This window comes from Henckelia pumila, chromosome 4, assembly GCF_033568475.1.
Source record: "Henckelia pumila isolate YLH828 chromosome 4, ASM3356847v2, whole genome shotgun sequence".
NCBI lineage: Eukaryota > Viridiplantae > Streptophyta > Magnoliopsida > Lamiales > Gesneriaceae > Henckelia > Henckelia pumila.
Genome location: NC_133123.1, coordinates 7889272 through 7906391, shown reverse-complemented (window position 1 = coordinate 7906391; position 17120 = coordinate 7889272). Strand labels below are relative to the sequence as shown.

The 17120-nt window shown below is 38.6% G+C and overlaps 1 non-coding gene across 1 annotated transcript; it reads left to right on the top strand.

Moving 5' to 3' along the window:
• Positions 1 to 12682: 12682 nt before the first annotated feature.
• On the top strand, positions 12683 to 12788 carry LOC140870194 (small nucleolar RNA R71). The gene has a single exon (XR_012147167.1). It is a non-coding gene; the product is annotated as a small nucleolar RNA R71 (small nucleolar RNA).
• Positions 12789 to 17120: the final 4332 nt, after the last annotated feature.

The following is a 17120-nucleotide window of genomic DNA, read 5'->3' as shown; positions in this document are numbered from 1 at the left end:
TCCCGTAAATTAAGATTAAATCTGAGTTATGAATCGGCTACATGTTACATGATTTGTTCGGTACCTACGTGTGTCTTGGTTGTCTCGTTTTAATTAAATTTTCTTTTCAACTATTTTAATTCTTATTTTTTAAAAAAAATTTATTTTAAATTCTTATTTTATTTAAATCAAATTGCTTTTTATGATTTTGTTTAGATTAAGTAAAATAATTAATTCTTGAGAATTGACAACAGTCCCTGTGAGATCGATACTTGAACTCTCTGTCCACTTAACTATTACATGACCTAGTGCACTTGCTAGTAAATACCGAATTAAGCGGTTAATTTTTTGGCGCCGTTTTCGGGGACTGTTTAGTTAATATTATGATAGATTATTTGCTTGAGACTAGACATTTTATTATTGTAATTTATTTATTAATTTTTATTAATTTTAATTTTATTGTTTTTTTTTACTTGTGAGGTGCTTAGAGATAGATCATCGACATGTATTCACAAGGTATAGCCAACAATACTCGGAGCCATTCTATGTTTCTTGGGAAAGATTAAATGATTTGACAGATAGATTTGGGTACCATGATTTTTCAAACTACACTCTAGTTCAGATTTTTTATGGTGGTTTGTATGAGATAACAAGACGTTGGGTAGATTATGGAGCTTGAAAAACTGGCAGTCACTTGTTCAATAGAGATTACGACAGTGCTATGTACTTGTTAAATGATATGACAGATTTCGACTACCATTGGCATTATGATCCTTCACTGCAGGGTTGGAGTCATCAATATCCTCCAAAATTCAACTCCACAAATTTTGTGAACCAACCATTTGAGCTTCAAGAAGAGTGTATAGAGAGTTCTGAAGATTATGTGGCTCAGTTGGAGAATATTGTGAGAAAACAGACAGAGACGAATAAGTTCTTGGAAAGCTGCATCAACTCTTGGAGTCTTTTGGATGAACAGATTGCGCTTCTTATAGAACCATTTTCTGATATCTGTCAAAAGAATGAAATAATTATGTCAGATCATGAGAAAATATTTTTTGAGGGATCTTCATGTGAAGAGGAGCCAAAAGTGACAATGGAGGAGGAGTAAATGTACAAGGAGAAAGTTTTGACCTCGTCAATGGTCTTTACATGTACACCTTTAGAAGATTCATTCTTTTCATTGACGTCACCTCTACAGTATTATATCCTCGATGAGCTTCATCCTAGATTAGGAGTCTCCTTCCAAAATAATCAGTTCATGCCGAGTGTTTTTGGACCGATGAGCTTCCCATGTCAATATCACGCCAAGCTTGAGGGAGCAGGAAATCAAGACACATACGTAGAGTCGTATGATTCTTATTATGGGCGGCAACTGCTCTTTGATAGTTGCTTCTGTCTAGTCGGGCGATAGACTATAAATCTAGCGCTGACTGGGAGGCAACCCAATGTTCTCTTTTCATTATTATTTTTATTGTTATTTTTATTTTTATTAATTTTTGCTGCTCCTACGCTTTACCCGTTGCCTTTATAGTTTGTTTCCTGCTAAGAAAAAGTTGTTGTTGGAGTTTGACAGCCGGAGAAAGAGGACGAATCTAAAACCAGGAGAGTGTTATTTTTGTTTTCATTGTGTTTTTATTTGTCTTTGCATTTATGTGTTTGTTCGTTTCTGCATTCTGTTCATTCTTTTTAGAGCATTGAGGGGCAATGCATTGGATAAGTATGGGGGGTAGATTAGTTTATTTAGATTTTTTGTTTGTGTTGTATTCGTAATCGTTTAGTTTATTTGCATATATTTCATGTCAGTTTTGTTGTTGTTTGCATGCATGTTAAGTAGGATATTGAATGAGAGCCAATGATGATATGAAGTTATGATTTTTGTGAAAAAATTTTGTTTTGGCTCTTGACTTGATATGAGAAACCATAGGTTGAACCGTGAATCTTTTTAAGCACTCCTGTTAGACCAGTGAATTGTAGCGATAAAATTGATGAAGTTTGTGTCTGTTTGACCATTGCACGACACTAGGTATTTAGTGCTCTTAATTGTGTCCTGTGAATTCTATGATCCTCTAACAATTGCACTTATGATCTTGGGCGCACCACAATTTTCTAAAAAAATTTTGAAATTGATAAATGTTTTGGAAAAATTCAACTCCACCCGGGTCATTAACAAGAAATTGAAATCTTAATTATCTTGTCATTGGCTAAGTTTGCGGATTAAATGGGGGTTACTTTTCTTAAAAATAAATAATTTGATTTTTTAAAATTAATAACAATTCCATCCGGGTTTCTGACAAGGGATTGAAATCCTAATCGCCTCGTTAGAAGCTAAGTTTGCGGGTTAAATAGGATTGTCGCTTCATCCGGGCTATAGACGAGGGGATTAAAATTCGAATCCTATCACAGTTATAGCTAAGTTTACGGGTAATTATTGGGGCTTTAAAATTTTTGGGTGCAAAATCCGGCGGTGCGTAATAATTTATCTCAAGGAAGGCGTGTTTTGTTAGAGTTAATTGGGATGAATGGATGCATGCGAGTGACCTTTGTACTGATGTGTTAATAAGTCGCTAAGCAGTCTTAAAACAGATTCTTTAAAAGTTGCATGAAACTGGAATAACAATTCACACACACACGTTCACACTAAACCGATGGTGAATTGTAGAGCGTCGAGGCTGTTTTAATTTGGCATGTGACTTCTCTGAGTCAAATTCCCATGAATTTTTCCTACTTTGTTGTTTGTTGCATTGTATGTCTTGCTTGAGGGCGAGAAATGTTTAAGTATGGGGGTGTTGATAAGCGCATTTTATGTGCATTATTTTATGTTTATTTTGCATACATTCGTGTGGTCTCATATTGTTTTATGTGTATTTTTATGTGATTTATTGCTTATTGTTGTGAATTTCCCTCGCAAGCGTACGAGTGTTAAGTTTTAGTATAGTGAAAGAAAGAGTATCGATCCCACAGGGAGTAAAATGAAAAGATTCAATACTTGTAATTAAAATAGTCTTAATTTTATCTAGAAAATCAAACTTCAAGAGTTTTGCAGAATAAATAAAATAAATAAATAGAAATTATTCAGCTCACGCACACACAAATTTTGAGGAATTATCAATCAGAGAAAAATAGTCCAGAGGTTTTGATTTCACTTGGTCTCGACAATATTCAATCCTAATTAATCTATTTTATGAATTTCCTTCGATTAATAACCAAAAACACTTAGAGTATTCTATTCCCCTCTCCCGAGCAATAAATAGAGTGTATCAACTTACAATTCGATTTCAATATCCCTATTAAAAATCTAGATGTAGTGATATGTGTAAAATGATGTTCCTTAAAGGTTCTATTAAAGCTATATACTCTCCCGAGCTATATAAACAATTAACAGTGTAATTCCTATTGATCCTACTCAAAATCCCCTCTCCCGAGCAATGATTCTAAGTAAATATAACAACTCAATTTATGGCCAATAAATTAAGAAGACATTCAATTCTAGAAACACAATTAATCTATAGAAATTCAATTCATTAAAATCAAAGATTCATGAATATGTCTCAACCAAGCTACGTCAACCTCTAGACCAGAAAAGTTTAGTTCATGCTTGAATTCAATAAAAACCACGTCATGTTTAATATCTCAAACATAATTCAACAATCAAAATAAAATAAAACGAAGAAACAAAGCCGTAGTCTTTTTTCTGTGTCCGGTCGAAAAGTCTTCGTCTTCGTTCCAAGCAATCTTCCGTTCTTCAACTCCAAAAACTCACAGAAGTGCTCTCTCGAATATTGTGTGTATTGGTGGCTGATCCATCCCTCCTATGACTCCGAAAAATCCCTTAAATATGACCTAACAATTGTCCAAAAAAAATACCAAAGATATCCCCCAAGTTTTCATAAAAAATCGGACTCTAAAATTCCAAACAGACGACGGCGCGGGCGCGCCGAAAATAGGGCGGACGCCCTGTCAACTCGCAAAACATGCTTTTAAAAATTCCTCAACGGCGCGGGCGCGCCTAGTGTCAGCGCGGGCGCGCTCCCAGCTCGACTCTTTATCTCGAATTCTTCATTAACAGCGCGGGCGCGCCTAAGGATAGGGCGGGCGCGCCTCTTGCTCGAACTCAGCATTTTTTCTTCACTTTTCCAACTCTTGAATTTCCTTGTAAACTTCCATCTTGTAAGCTTATTTCCACTTGAACACATCAAAATCCATAACTTCCTACAAACACAAAAACAACAACAATTTCACGCAATATCTACCAATAAATTCCAAAAGTCAAGTAAAACCATATACAAATTAAGTGCACAAAATGCACTTATCAAATTCCCCCAAACTTGAACTTTTGTTCGTCTCGAGCAAAACTAACTCAAACTCCACTCAGTTGCAAGAACAATAACCATCAAGAATGACTATGGATTAATGACCTCAGTATGGAATTTCAAAACAATTTAAATCCAATCATCTCTGCCCTACTAACACTTGAAAAGTAAGATGTTCAGAAAAGTAATTCAACCTCATAAACTCATAAACTCCGCAACTCACGTTTCAAAATACTCTTCTCTTAACTCAATTCAAACATTCACAAATCATGAGGACTTTCATGGTAAAACAGGATCAAATTCAAGGATATATCATCACAACCATACTCAATTGGTTTAATTCAAAGAACATAGTGTGTGCGTGTTTCGATCAAGAATTCATAATCATTTAAGTTTCAATCAACAGTCCATAGGCTAAATTCTCGCAACCCCTTTCCACTAGTATATTGGGCAACTGTGACTCGGTCAATAGGACTTAATAAGCTTATAATGCAAGGCCTGGCTCATGGCTACAAATGAAGGAAAAGAATTCAAATAAGGAGTAATTCACATTTATGCTCAAACTCAATTCTAATTTTGACTCCTTTCATTCACAATTCCACACTTATTTCACTTCATTGATTTTTCAATTTTTCTCACAACTTCTTTCAACTCTCCTTTACAACTTTTCCAACCACACATTTTTTATTTCTATACTACCTCTTTTCATCTTTTCAATTCATCCACCACACCATTCCATTTTTCACAAATAAAGCTAGGAGCATATAACATTTTAGCATTCAAATTACTCCATTAAAGGTAGGAAATAGTGTATAAGCTATTCAGGTAGTCAATGTAGGAACTTGAAATAATGACGAATGGGGGTTTAATCATACGTTTACACGCATGCCATTCGATTTTCAATCAAACTCAAACAAGGTACTAGGGATAACATATATATAATAGGTAGCTTGAAAGGCTCAAATGAATTCAGAAAAATCGCCTAAATCATTCCTAATCACAGTTTTGCCCGTATTTCACCTCAAGGGGTGTCCGAACTAGTTCTAGACAAGTCTCAATCCACAATTAAATCATACAAATCTCAATCAGTGCAGAAAGGGATAATCATCAGCAGTAAACGATGATTTTCACAAGTAGTTTCAGAATTATCGTACCTCTAAGTACAAATATGCGTGTAAGCTCAAATGGGCAACTAAGGATACACTGATTCAATCAAATTCAAGGCCCAAAAAAAAAAACATCCAAACAATGCCTCAATCCTTTTTATGTTTGTCTGTCTCAAGATTCAGATTCAAGCAAAATCACAGAATATATAGGAGTTCAATTGTTCACTTGGTTCCATTTATTTCAAAATTTTGTCAGCTAGGCAGGTAGTCATGGACTTCAGTTACAAAACAAACAAAATTAACATCATTGGTCATCAATCCATATCAACACAACTACATAAATTTCTCAAAAATTTTTCAAATGCAGCCACACACCAACACAACACAACTCCTAAGAACCAAACAACTAAAATAAAAAAAACAAAACCAAAAGCAACTAAAGAAAAACAATAAAAGTCAGAATTGACACAACTCCCCAAAACTTAGTACATTCGTTGTCCTCAAGGAATTAAAACAAGAAAGCATAAAGGACATGTACCACAAACGACGACCGTCAGTGGTCGTCGCCATCATCAGCAGCATCATCATGGGACAGATCAGAAGGGCCAAAAGTGGGCGGCCACTGTGGATACAGAGGAAATGGATGAGCCGAACTAGCAGCCTGTGGAAACTGATGTCTCAAAGCATCTGTAAAATCCATCATGTAGTCCATAAAGACACCAGTAGTCTGCTGAAATGTCCGAAACTCTTGACGGTGTGCTCTCAATTCATCCTCCAGAATAGCAACACGATCGGGCGCAACAGGGGGTGCTTGAGGTCGGGGTGCAGGGCCGCTTCGTGCAGTTGCTCGCTCATTAAAATCTCGCCTCTCAGCGCGAGTTCGGTGCTCAGAAGCCGGTATCATGCGAAAAGGAGTATGACAAGCAATAGGAGCAGTAGCTTTCAACAATTCTTCATTTTGGCCCCACTCAACTCCAGCCGCTTCACAAAGATCAGTGATAAGTGCGGGCAAAGCAAACCCGCCAGTCGTCTTACCTGCCGCCACACCCTGAATAGTTGCTTGACAAATCTATCCCAAGTCGATTGCTTTGCCCTCCAAAATACAATAAACAAGAATCGCTCGTTCTCGTGTCATCTCATGCTCGTGGTCAGTCGGTTTAAGACGAGCACACACAAAGTTGTACCATAGCTTAGCATCAGGAATTAGCTCGGTCTTCTTCAACTTAGAAGGCTGATGATCACGGCCCATGCGCCATTCCGCACCCGGAACACAAATACGGCTCAGAATCGCCGCGTAATCCACTTCATTCGCTCGGTACTCCGCATACTCATCGTGAAATACTGGTGGAAGGTTGTACAATGTGTTAATAGTGTGAGCATCAAAAGGCACCAGCTGGCCTCGGACAAGCACTTTCAACTGCATGTGCTTTACTTTCAAGTTTGCATAAAATTCACGAACGACTGGGACGACTGCATCCTGAGGTGGCTTAACAAAATTTAACCATTGACGCCCATTCACAGTCCTACCAATTGTATGCAAAAACTCATCGTTCCCAAATCCCAATGTCGTGTCAAACCCCCGCTCCGGTAGTATCGTTTTGCCTAGACAATTTTGATAATGCTGTTCGGCACTCTCATTCCAGAAACGATGCGGCTCATGCTCCAGATTAGCATGAGAAGAGGATGCAACAGATTTTTGTTTCTTCTTTGGGGCCATGAATCAAACACTTAGTAGGCACCACACGTCACGCACAAATAACCAATTTACCACAATCACAACTTCCCCAAACTTAAATCTACTCCACAATCCACACACAACAACAACCGCTTCCGCAACAATCCAATAGAATTCACACTTCAAAGATCGATTAATCAATTAATAGTTCAAGACCCACGAATCGCACGAGTAGAATTTTGCAAAATACTCACCACCCAAAACAATTGTAGAAGTACCAAAAGAATGACTTACTCCATATGAGTTCAAGAAGAGTAGATAATAAAAAGCTTCCCCAATCTCCAATCCTCCAAAAATTAAAAAAGGCGTGCCCCGGATAAAAGTGGTTCGACCGTTCCGCGTCAAAGAGAGGATGAAAGAAATTAGATTGGGGGGAATTTGGAGATGATGAGAGACACTAGCCGATTATAACAAGAAAAGAGAGGAAGAATTCGTGAGGAGGAAAGTGGACAAAAAAATTAGGGAAAAGATTTGGGAGAAAGGAAAGAAAATAGTAGGTTAAATAGAAGAGATCGGTGACGGGGCGGGCGCACCTCTATCTCGTTTTGTGAAATAGCAGGGCCGGGGCGGGCGCGCCTACGTCTCGAATTTTTTTTCAAAAATATGGTATAGGGACGGCGCGGGCGCGCTGAAGACGGGGCGGGCGCGCCTTGAGCTCGAAAAAAATCACAAAATCATTGCAGGAAAGGCGCGGGCGCGCCTAATAGAAGAGCGGGCGCGCCTTCACCTCGAGATTTGCATCCAAAATTCTGAAAAAATCAAAGAAAAAAAAACAAATTAATTCCAAAACAACAAAATTAACAGTAAAAACTAAAGAACAAAAATTAAAACGAGAAAGCAAAGACAAAAAGTAAAAAAAAAATAATTTGGGTTGCCTCCCAAAAAGCGCTTGTTTTAAAGTCATCAGCCCGACGTGCACCAGTCTTTAGTTGGGATCATTAAGCAATGCGCTGGATGCGGGTGGAACTTCATTGCCAAAGTAGTGCTTGACTCTCTGCCCATTGACCTTGAAAACTCTTCCATCTGTACATCGCAATTCAATGGCACCATGTGGATACACAGTCTCAACGAGAAACGGCCCTGACCATCGCGATTTCAACTTCCCTGGAAATAATTTCAACCGAGATTTAAATAGCAAAACTCTCTGACCCTTTTCGAATTCCCTATGCACAATAACTTTATCATGCCACTTCTTTGTTTTCTCTTTATAGATCTTGGAATTCTCATATGCTTCACTCCGGAATTCATCCAATTCATTCAACTGTAGTTTCCGCAACTCTCCGGATGCTTCGAGATCCATGTTTAGCTTTTTGATAGCCCAAAACGCCTTGTGCTCTAACTCCAACGGTAAATGACATGCCTTACCAAAAACCAGCCTGTACGGAGACATCCCAATGGGGGTTTTGAATGCAGTGCGGTAGGCCCAAATGGCGTCATCTAGCTTGATTGCCCAATCTTTCCGATTTGTCTTAACCGTTTTCTCCAAGATTTGCTTAATTTCCCGGTTAGAGATCTCTGCCTGGCCATTGGTTTGAGGATGGTATGCGCACGCCACCTTATGCCTGACACCATACTTCGTGAGCAAGGTATTAAAAATCTTATTGCAGAAATGCGTACCTTCATCACTGATTATTGCTCGTGGAGTTCCAAACCGCGTGAAGATATTCTTTTGCAAAAATTTAACTACAACACGAGCATCATTAGTCGAGGTGGCAATGGCTTCCACCCATTTCGAAACGTAATCAACTGCTAACAAAATATAAGTGTACCCAAAAGAAGGGGGAAAGGGACCCATAAAATCAATACCCCACACATCAAATAATTCTACTTCTAAAATATTTGTGAGAGGTAATTCATGCCTTCTTGAAATATTTCCCGTTCTTTGACACTTATCACATGATTTCACCAAGGTATAACTATCTTTAAACAACGTAGGCCAATAAAAACCAGATTGTAATACCTTAGCAGCAGTGCGGGTGGGTCCAAAATGTCCTCCATATGGGGAGGAATGGCATTGTTCCAAGATTTCGTTTGCCTCTTGTCCCGCCACACATCTCCGAATCACTTGATCGGCACAACGTTTGAAAACATAGGGATCATCCCACAAGTAGAACTTAATGTCATGGAAAAACTTCTTCTTTTGATGTTTATTCAACTCTGGAGGCATAGCACCACAAGACAAGAAATTTGCAATATCAGCAAACCATGGAATAAAGGAACTTACCTCAAAGATTTGTTCATCCGAAAACAATTCCTTTATGCTCTCCTCCTCTTTCATGTCTTCTAGCTCCAATCTTGACAAGTGATCAGCAACTTGATTTTCACTACCCTTCTTATCCTTGATCTCAAAATCAAACTCTTGTAAAAGTAGAATCCACCTTATCAAGCGTGGCTTGGCATCCTTTTTTGCAAACAAGTAGCGAATTGCTGCATGATCAGTAAAAACAACTACTTTAGTACCAATTAAATATGGACGAAATTTATCAAAAGCAAAGACTACTGCAAGAATCTCTTTTTCAGTGGTAGTGTAGTTTTGCTGTGCGGCGTCCATGGTGCGACTGGCGTAATATATAGCTCTGAAAATCTTATCTCTCCTTTGGCCTAATACCGCGCCCACTGCATAGTCACTAGCATCACACATAAGCTCAAAGGGCTCCTTCCACTCTGGCACAATCATGATGGGTGCTGTGGTCAATGCCGTCTTGATCTTTTCAAATGCCTGCAAACAATCATCATCAAAAATGAATGTAGAATCTTTTTCAAGTAAATTACACAGAGGTTTTGTGATTTTAGAAAAATCCTTGATGAAATGCCGATAAAACCCTGCATGGCCTAAAAAACTTCTGATGCCCTTGATATTCTTCGGAGGTGGAAGCTTCTCTATTGCAACCACTTTGGCTCGATCCACCTCTAATCCATTGGATGACACTTTATGTCCAAGGACAATGCCCTCTTGAACCATGAAGTGACATTTTTCCCAGTTAAAAACTAAATTCTTTTCTTGGCACCTCTGCAAAACAAGAGACAGATTATGCAAGCAATGATCAAAAGAGGAACCAAATACTGAAAAGTCATCCATAAACACTTCCATCACGTCCTCCACCATATCTGCAAAAATCGCCATCATACACCTCTGAAAAGTTGCAGGTGCATTACACAGTCCAAACGGCATCCTCCTGAAAGCAAACGTGCCATAGGGACACGTAAAGGTAGTCTTCTCCTGATCTTCCGGTGCTATAGCAATTTGATTATAGCCTGAATAACCATCTAAGAACTAGTAATAGCAATAACCATCAAGTCTATCAAGCATTTGATCAATAAAAGGAAGTGGAAAATGATCTTTACGAGTAGCTTTATTCAACTTCCTATAATCTATACAAACTCGCCAGCCAATTACTGTACGTGTGGAGATTAACTCATTATTCTCGTTCTTAACCACAGTAATCCCACCCTTCTTAGGCACCACTTGAACAGGAGATACCCAACTACTGTCAGAAATAGCATAAATCACTCTCGCATTCAACAGCTTTAAAACTTCTTTCTTAACTACCTCTTTCATGGCGGGATTCAACCTTCTCTGATGATCAACATAAGGAGTATACGACTCTTCCATCAAAATTTTATGCATGAAAATTGTTGGACTAATACCCTTAATGTCAGAAATTAACCATCCTAGAGCGGTTTTAAAATTTCTCAGAACTCTCAACAACTTATCTTTTTCTACAGCAGACAAATGCGCAGATATAATAACAGGACAAGTAGAATTTTCACCAAGAAATTCATAACATAAGTGCGCAGGCAATGCTTTCAGATCATGAGTTTCAGGGGATACCTCTGGTGCACTATTTTCCAAAGTTTCAGATTCCTTAGACCTCACCATTTTTTCTTTCGGAGCGCTGTCTAGGAATACTTTTTGTTCATGTAACTCCCAATACTCTTCCTTCTCAACCATCTCGTCTGCCACCAAACATCGTTCGAGCGGATCCGTACTTTCTACACATGAAAAAGAGTTATGAGAATCAATAATTTCAATGCTCTTACATGTACTTACCTCATTTGGGCCCCTCATGGTGTGATAAATATTAAAAATCACCGCTTCACCACCAACTCGAAGTGTGAGTTCTCCCTTGTGTACATCGATCAATGCGCGTGCAGTAGCTAGAAAAGGTCTCCCAAAAATTAAGGGAGTTTCTTCATCTTCATCCATGTTCAAAATCACGAAATCTGCTGGAAATATGAACTTATCGACCTTTACCAAAACATCCTCCACAATACCCCGTGGGTATGTGATACTCCGATCCGCCAGCTGTAATGTGATGGTGGTCGCCCTGACTTCTCCAAGCTCCAAAGTCCTGTAAACAGAAAAAGACATTAAATTTATACTGGCTCCTAAATCACATAAAACTCTATTTACCTTAGAACCACCAATAAAACAAGGGATAGTAAAACTCCCTGGATCCTTCAACTTTTGTGGCAATTTTTTCTGCAGGATTGCGCTACATTCTTCTGTCAAATTCACTACTTCGTTGTCCTGCAATCTCCTCTTCTTAGACATTACATCTTTGATGAATTTTGCATAATTAGGCATTTGTTCCAAGGCATCTGCAAATGGAATATTGATGTGTATCTTCTTGAAGATATCTAGAAACTTGGAAAATTGCTAATCAAGTGCCTTTTTCTTAAACCGCTGTGGATAAGGAAGTTGTGGCTTGTACATCGGTTTAGATTCAGCTTCCTTCTTGGGCTCTTCAACCACAATTTCTTCAGTCACTGGTTCTTCACTTTCTTTGGCTTTGCTCTGCTCTTTCTCTTCTAACTTCTTCCCACATCTCAACTCAACTGCTTTGCACTGCTCTTTTGGATTTACTTCAGTATTGCTGGGAAACTGTCCTCTGTTTTGATCCTTAAAAGCATTTGCAAGCTGTCCAATCTGTGTTTCCATGGATTTCATCATAGCTCCCAAACTACACATGTGTGTCTCCATGCTATCCATTCGAGTTTCAGTTCTCGACATCCGCTTGTTAGATTCAGTAACAAATGTAGACACCACATCCTCCAACGATGCTTTACCTTCCCCTTGATTTGTATTGAATCCCGGAGGGGGTTTCAACACATTCTTGTTGTTGGCATAAGAAAAGTTTTCATGGTTACGTAACCCAGGATGATAAGTATTAGGAGGAGGGTTACCTCGATAGTTTCCATAACCTCTGGGATTGATATATTGAGCTTCCTCAGGTGGATGAGATTCATCTATGACAACCGACACACCTGCAGGTTCTGCGATATTCACCTTGTTCAGAGAAGCCACTTGTGTACTCAACGCAGATAGCTGTGCAGTAATGGATGTAAGAGGATCCACACTGTACACTCCTTTCTTAACTCCCATACATTCAGATGGCCATTGATAACTATTGATAGTCATCTGTTCCAGCATATCATAAGCCTGAATGGGATCCTTGGCAAATATGGTACCTCCAGCAGCGGAGTCCACAGACATTCTTGTAGGCGTATTCAATCCATTGTAGAAGAACTCTATTTCTTCCCAATCTGCAAAATTATGATTAGGACAACGCCTTAACAAATCTTTGTACCTTTCCCATGCCTCGTATAGTTGTTCTGAATCATGCTGTTGAAAGGTACTGATCTCAATCTTTAGCTGGGTTGCCTTGGATGGTGGAAAGAATTTCTCTAAGAATTTCACAGCCATGCCCTCCCAAGTTGTTATGCGTCCTAGTGGCAATGACTGCAGCCAACTCCGTGCTTTGTCCCTAAGAGAAAAAGGAAACAAACGTAAGCGTATTGTATCCTCAGAAACACCATTTATTTTAACAGTATCAGTAATCTCTAGAAAAGTGCGCAAGTGTAAATGAGGATCAGCTATGGCAGTTCCATTGAATTGGTTCTGCTGAACCATGTTGGTTAAGGCCGGCTTCAACTCGAAGTTATTGGCATTTATTGTCCCTCTAGCGATTCCAGAATAGTGAGCCTGGATCGTTGGCTTGAAATGATCTCTAATTGGCACCAAAGGCAATTCATTGACATCTTCTTCAGCCATGTTTAATTGTTCTTCTCTCCTAACTTTTCTCAAAGCTCTTGCAGTTCGTTCAATCTCTGGATCAAAGAGCAAATAATTCGCACTTTGAGATCTTCGCATAAACTGCAATGACGAACAATAGCAATTTATTAGTACTTAAATTAAAATAAGAAAAACTCTAAATTAAAACTTCGACTAATTGGTAACAAGATTAAAAAATAATCAAAATTACTCCCCGACAACGGCGCCAAAAACTTGTTGTGAATTTTCCTCGCAAGCGTACGAGTGTTAAGTTTTAGTATAGTGAAAGAAAGAGTGTCGATCCCACAGGGAGTAAAATGAAAAGATTCAATACTTGTAATTAAAATAGTCTTAATTTTATCTAGAAAATCAAACTTCAATAGTTTTGCAGAATAAATAAAATAAATAAATAGAAATTATTCAGCTCACGCACACACAAATTTTGAGGAATTATCAATCAGAGAAAAATAGTCCAGAGGTTTTGATTTCACTTGGTCTCGACAATATTCAATCCTAATTAATCTATTTTATGAATTTCCTTCGATTAATAACCAAAAACACTTAGAGTATTCTATTTCCCTCTCCCGAGCAATAAATAGAGTGTATCAACTTACAATTCGATTTCAATATCCCTATTAAAAATCTAGATGTAGTGATATGTGTAAAATGATGTTCCTTAAAGGTTCTATTAAAGCTATATACTCTCCCGAGCTATATAAACAATTAACAGTGTAATTCCTATTGATCCTACTCAAAATCCCCTCTCCCGAGCAATGATTCTAAGTAAATATAACAACTCAATTTATGGCCAATAAATTAAGAAGACATTCAATTCTAAAAACACAATTAATCTATAGAAATTCAATTCATTAAAATCAAAGATTCATGAATATGTCTCAACCAAGCTACGTCAACCTCTAGACCAGAAAAGTTTAGTTCATGCTTGAATTCAATAAAAACCACGTCATGTTTAATATCTCAAACATAATTCAACAATCAAAATAAAATAAAACGAAGAAACAAAGCCGTAGTCTTTCTTCCGTGTCCGGTCGAAAAGTTTTCGTCTTCGTTCCAAGCAATCTTCCGTTCTTCAACTCCAAAAACTCACAGAAGTGCTCTCTCGAATATTGTGTGTATTGGTGGCTGATCCATCCCTCCTATGACTCCGAAAAATCCCTTAAATATGACCTAACAATCGTCCAAAAAAAATACCAAAGATATCCCCCAAGTTTCCATAAAAAATCGGACTCTAAAATTCCAAACAGACGACGGCGCGGGCGCGCCGAAAACAGGGCGGGCGCCCTGTCAACTCGCAAAACATGCTTTTAAAAATTCCTCAACGGCGCGGGCGCGCCTAGTGTCAGCGCGGGCGCGCTCCCAGCTCGACTCTTTATCTCGAATTCTTCATTAACAGCGCGGGCGCGCCTCTTGCTCGAACTCAGCCTTTGTTCTTCACTTTTCCAACTCTTGAATTTCCTTGTAAACTTCCATCTTGTAAGCTTTTTTCCACTTGAACACATCAAAATCCATAACTTCCTACAAACACAAAAACAACAACAATTTCACGCAATATCTACCAATAAATTCCAAAAGTCAAGTAAAACCATATACAAATTAAGTGCACAAAATGCACTTATCACTTATTTGTGTATTTCACTCTCCGGGTTAATTTTGTAGAAAAATGGATTTTTGAAGAATGAATTACGGAGCAGCCATGATACAAAAATTATTTTTTATTTTAGAGAGCTCCAAATCTGATCTTCACCTTTCAAAATAAATTTCAAGATTTTTAAAGATGCTGTCTAAATTTTAGCTCGATCCGACAGTTAGAACTCAAGATATGAGTTTTGAAAAAATGTTGTGCGAGCTGGACACGAGCTGAAGCACCCCAGCGCCTACAGCTAAGCGCTCCAGCGCCCGGTGTCTTTTTTTTTCCGAGAAGCTTTTATGTCGAGAAGCTCCCCAGCGCCTAAAGCAAAGCGCTCCAGCACTGCTTGTATGAGAAACCAATAGAATTTTTGGGAATTAAAAATCTTAACTTTTCGGGCTTTATTTCATGGGCTTTCAAAGACATATAATAGGAGAGTTGAGATCAGATTAAGGGGTTCCAAACACACGCATCAGAAACAAAGAGGCGGCCACAAGCTCCAAGCTTTGGAGAAGATTTCTACACTTTTTCTTCTCCTGTTCTTCTTTATTTTTATTTATTGAATTATAATTTTAATTATTGAGTAGTTTGTTTACAATCAAAACGGTGTGATTGGGTCGAACAAATTCATGTAGAAAACTTGGATGTTTATTTGGGATTTTTTAGACTCGATTTTATTTTATTGATTGTTAAATTCAAATTTGTCTTGTGGATATTCTGATAAACTATTTGCTTGCATGTTAATCGATTCCAAGTCGACAGAGGAGGGATTGATTTTGATCATTTTAATAATCAAGACATGGTAAAACCGACTAGAAATAGAATTCGATTTCAGTGTGCAGTTTTAGGTGAAAACTGATTTTTCACAAATATTTAATGCACTCAAATTTGATTAGAATTACGAAAGATTAATCCGTAAATATTTGAGTAGGTTTGATTGTTCTAGAAATATACCTTTAAACAAGTTAGGAGAATTCCCGTAAATTAAGATTAAATCTGAGTCCTGAATCGGCTACATGTTACATGATTTGTTCGGTACGTAAGTGGTCATCTACCTCCACATTTGCTGCAATAAACACCTAAATAACTCGAACTCTGATAAAAAATCAATTGTCTCGTCCACTGGAACTTGATGAACTACTACCTGGTTTCTTGAACTTACCAGAACTCAACTGTATCGTCCACTGGAACTTGATGAACTAATACCTGGTTTCTTGAATTGCTTACCCTTTGGTCGAAAATGAGAATCCCTTCTGCCACTGCTTGTAACGACCCACTGTATCAAGACGGGTATTTCCAGCATGCTTATGTCCTCACTCACACGCACCCTGGGAAACTTCCCAGGGGGTCACCCATCCTATAATTGTCCCAAGTCAAGCACGTTTAATTTTGAAGTTCTTATATGATGAGCTCCCAAAAAGAAGATGCACCTTCTTGATATGAGTAGTACATATGAAATCTTTTAAGTTCTCCTCAACTATGCAGTCACATACCTACACAGTCTCAAAATCCCTCTCATTCCGACTGGATCGGTTCATTCATGTCTTCCTCCGCCTAGAAGCCTACCGGAAGCCGCTCATTGTCCGTGCAACCTCTTGGCACTGGCGATCACTTCCCGCCTCCTTAGCCCCAGGCGTCACATGCCTACCATCTTCCGCTTGGTTTGTCCAAGAACCAAACCGTACTAAGAGAGGTTGGCTCTGATACCATTTGTAACGACCCACTGTATTAATACGGGTCTTTCTAGCGTGCTTATGTCTTTACTCACACAGACCCTGGAAAACTTTCCAGGGGGTCACCCATCCTATAATTGCCACAAGTCAAGCACGCTTAACTTTGAAGTTATTATATGATGAGCTCCCGAAAAAAAGATGCACATTCTTGATATGAGTAGTACATATGAAATCTTTTAAGCTCTCCTCAACTATGCAGTCCAATACCTACACAGTCTCAGAATCCCTTTAATTTCGGCAGGATCGGTTCATTCATGTATCCCTCCGCCTAGAAGCCTACCGAAAGCCGCTCATTGTCCGTGCAACCTCTTGGCACGGTGATCACTTCCCGCCTCCTTAGCCCCGGGCGTCACACTGCTGCTACTACCTCCCTCATATCTGGGTGGTGGTTGTTGGAATTGTGGCGGATCTTGTGGCTGTCTTGGTAGCTTAGGTACAAATGGTGCTCTTTATATTTTATCAAGCCAACTTCTGCTCCTTTTGCTTTGTTGAGTGCATCAACGAAGTTATTAGGTTTTCCATTATTCACCAAACTAAAGACATCAAGATTCAGG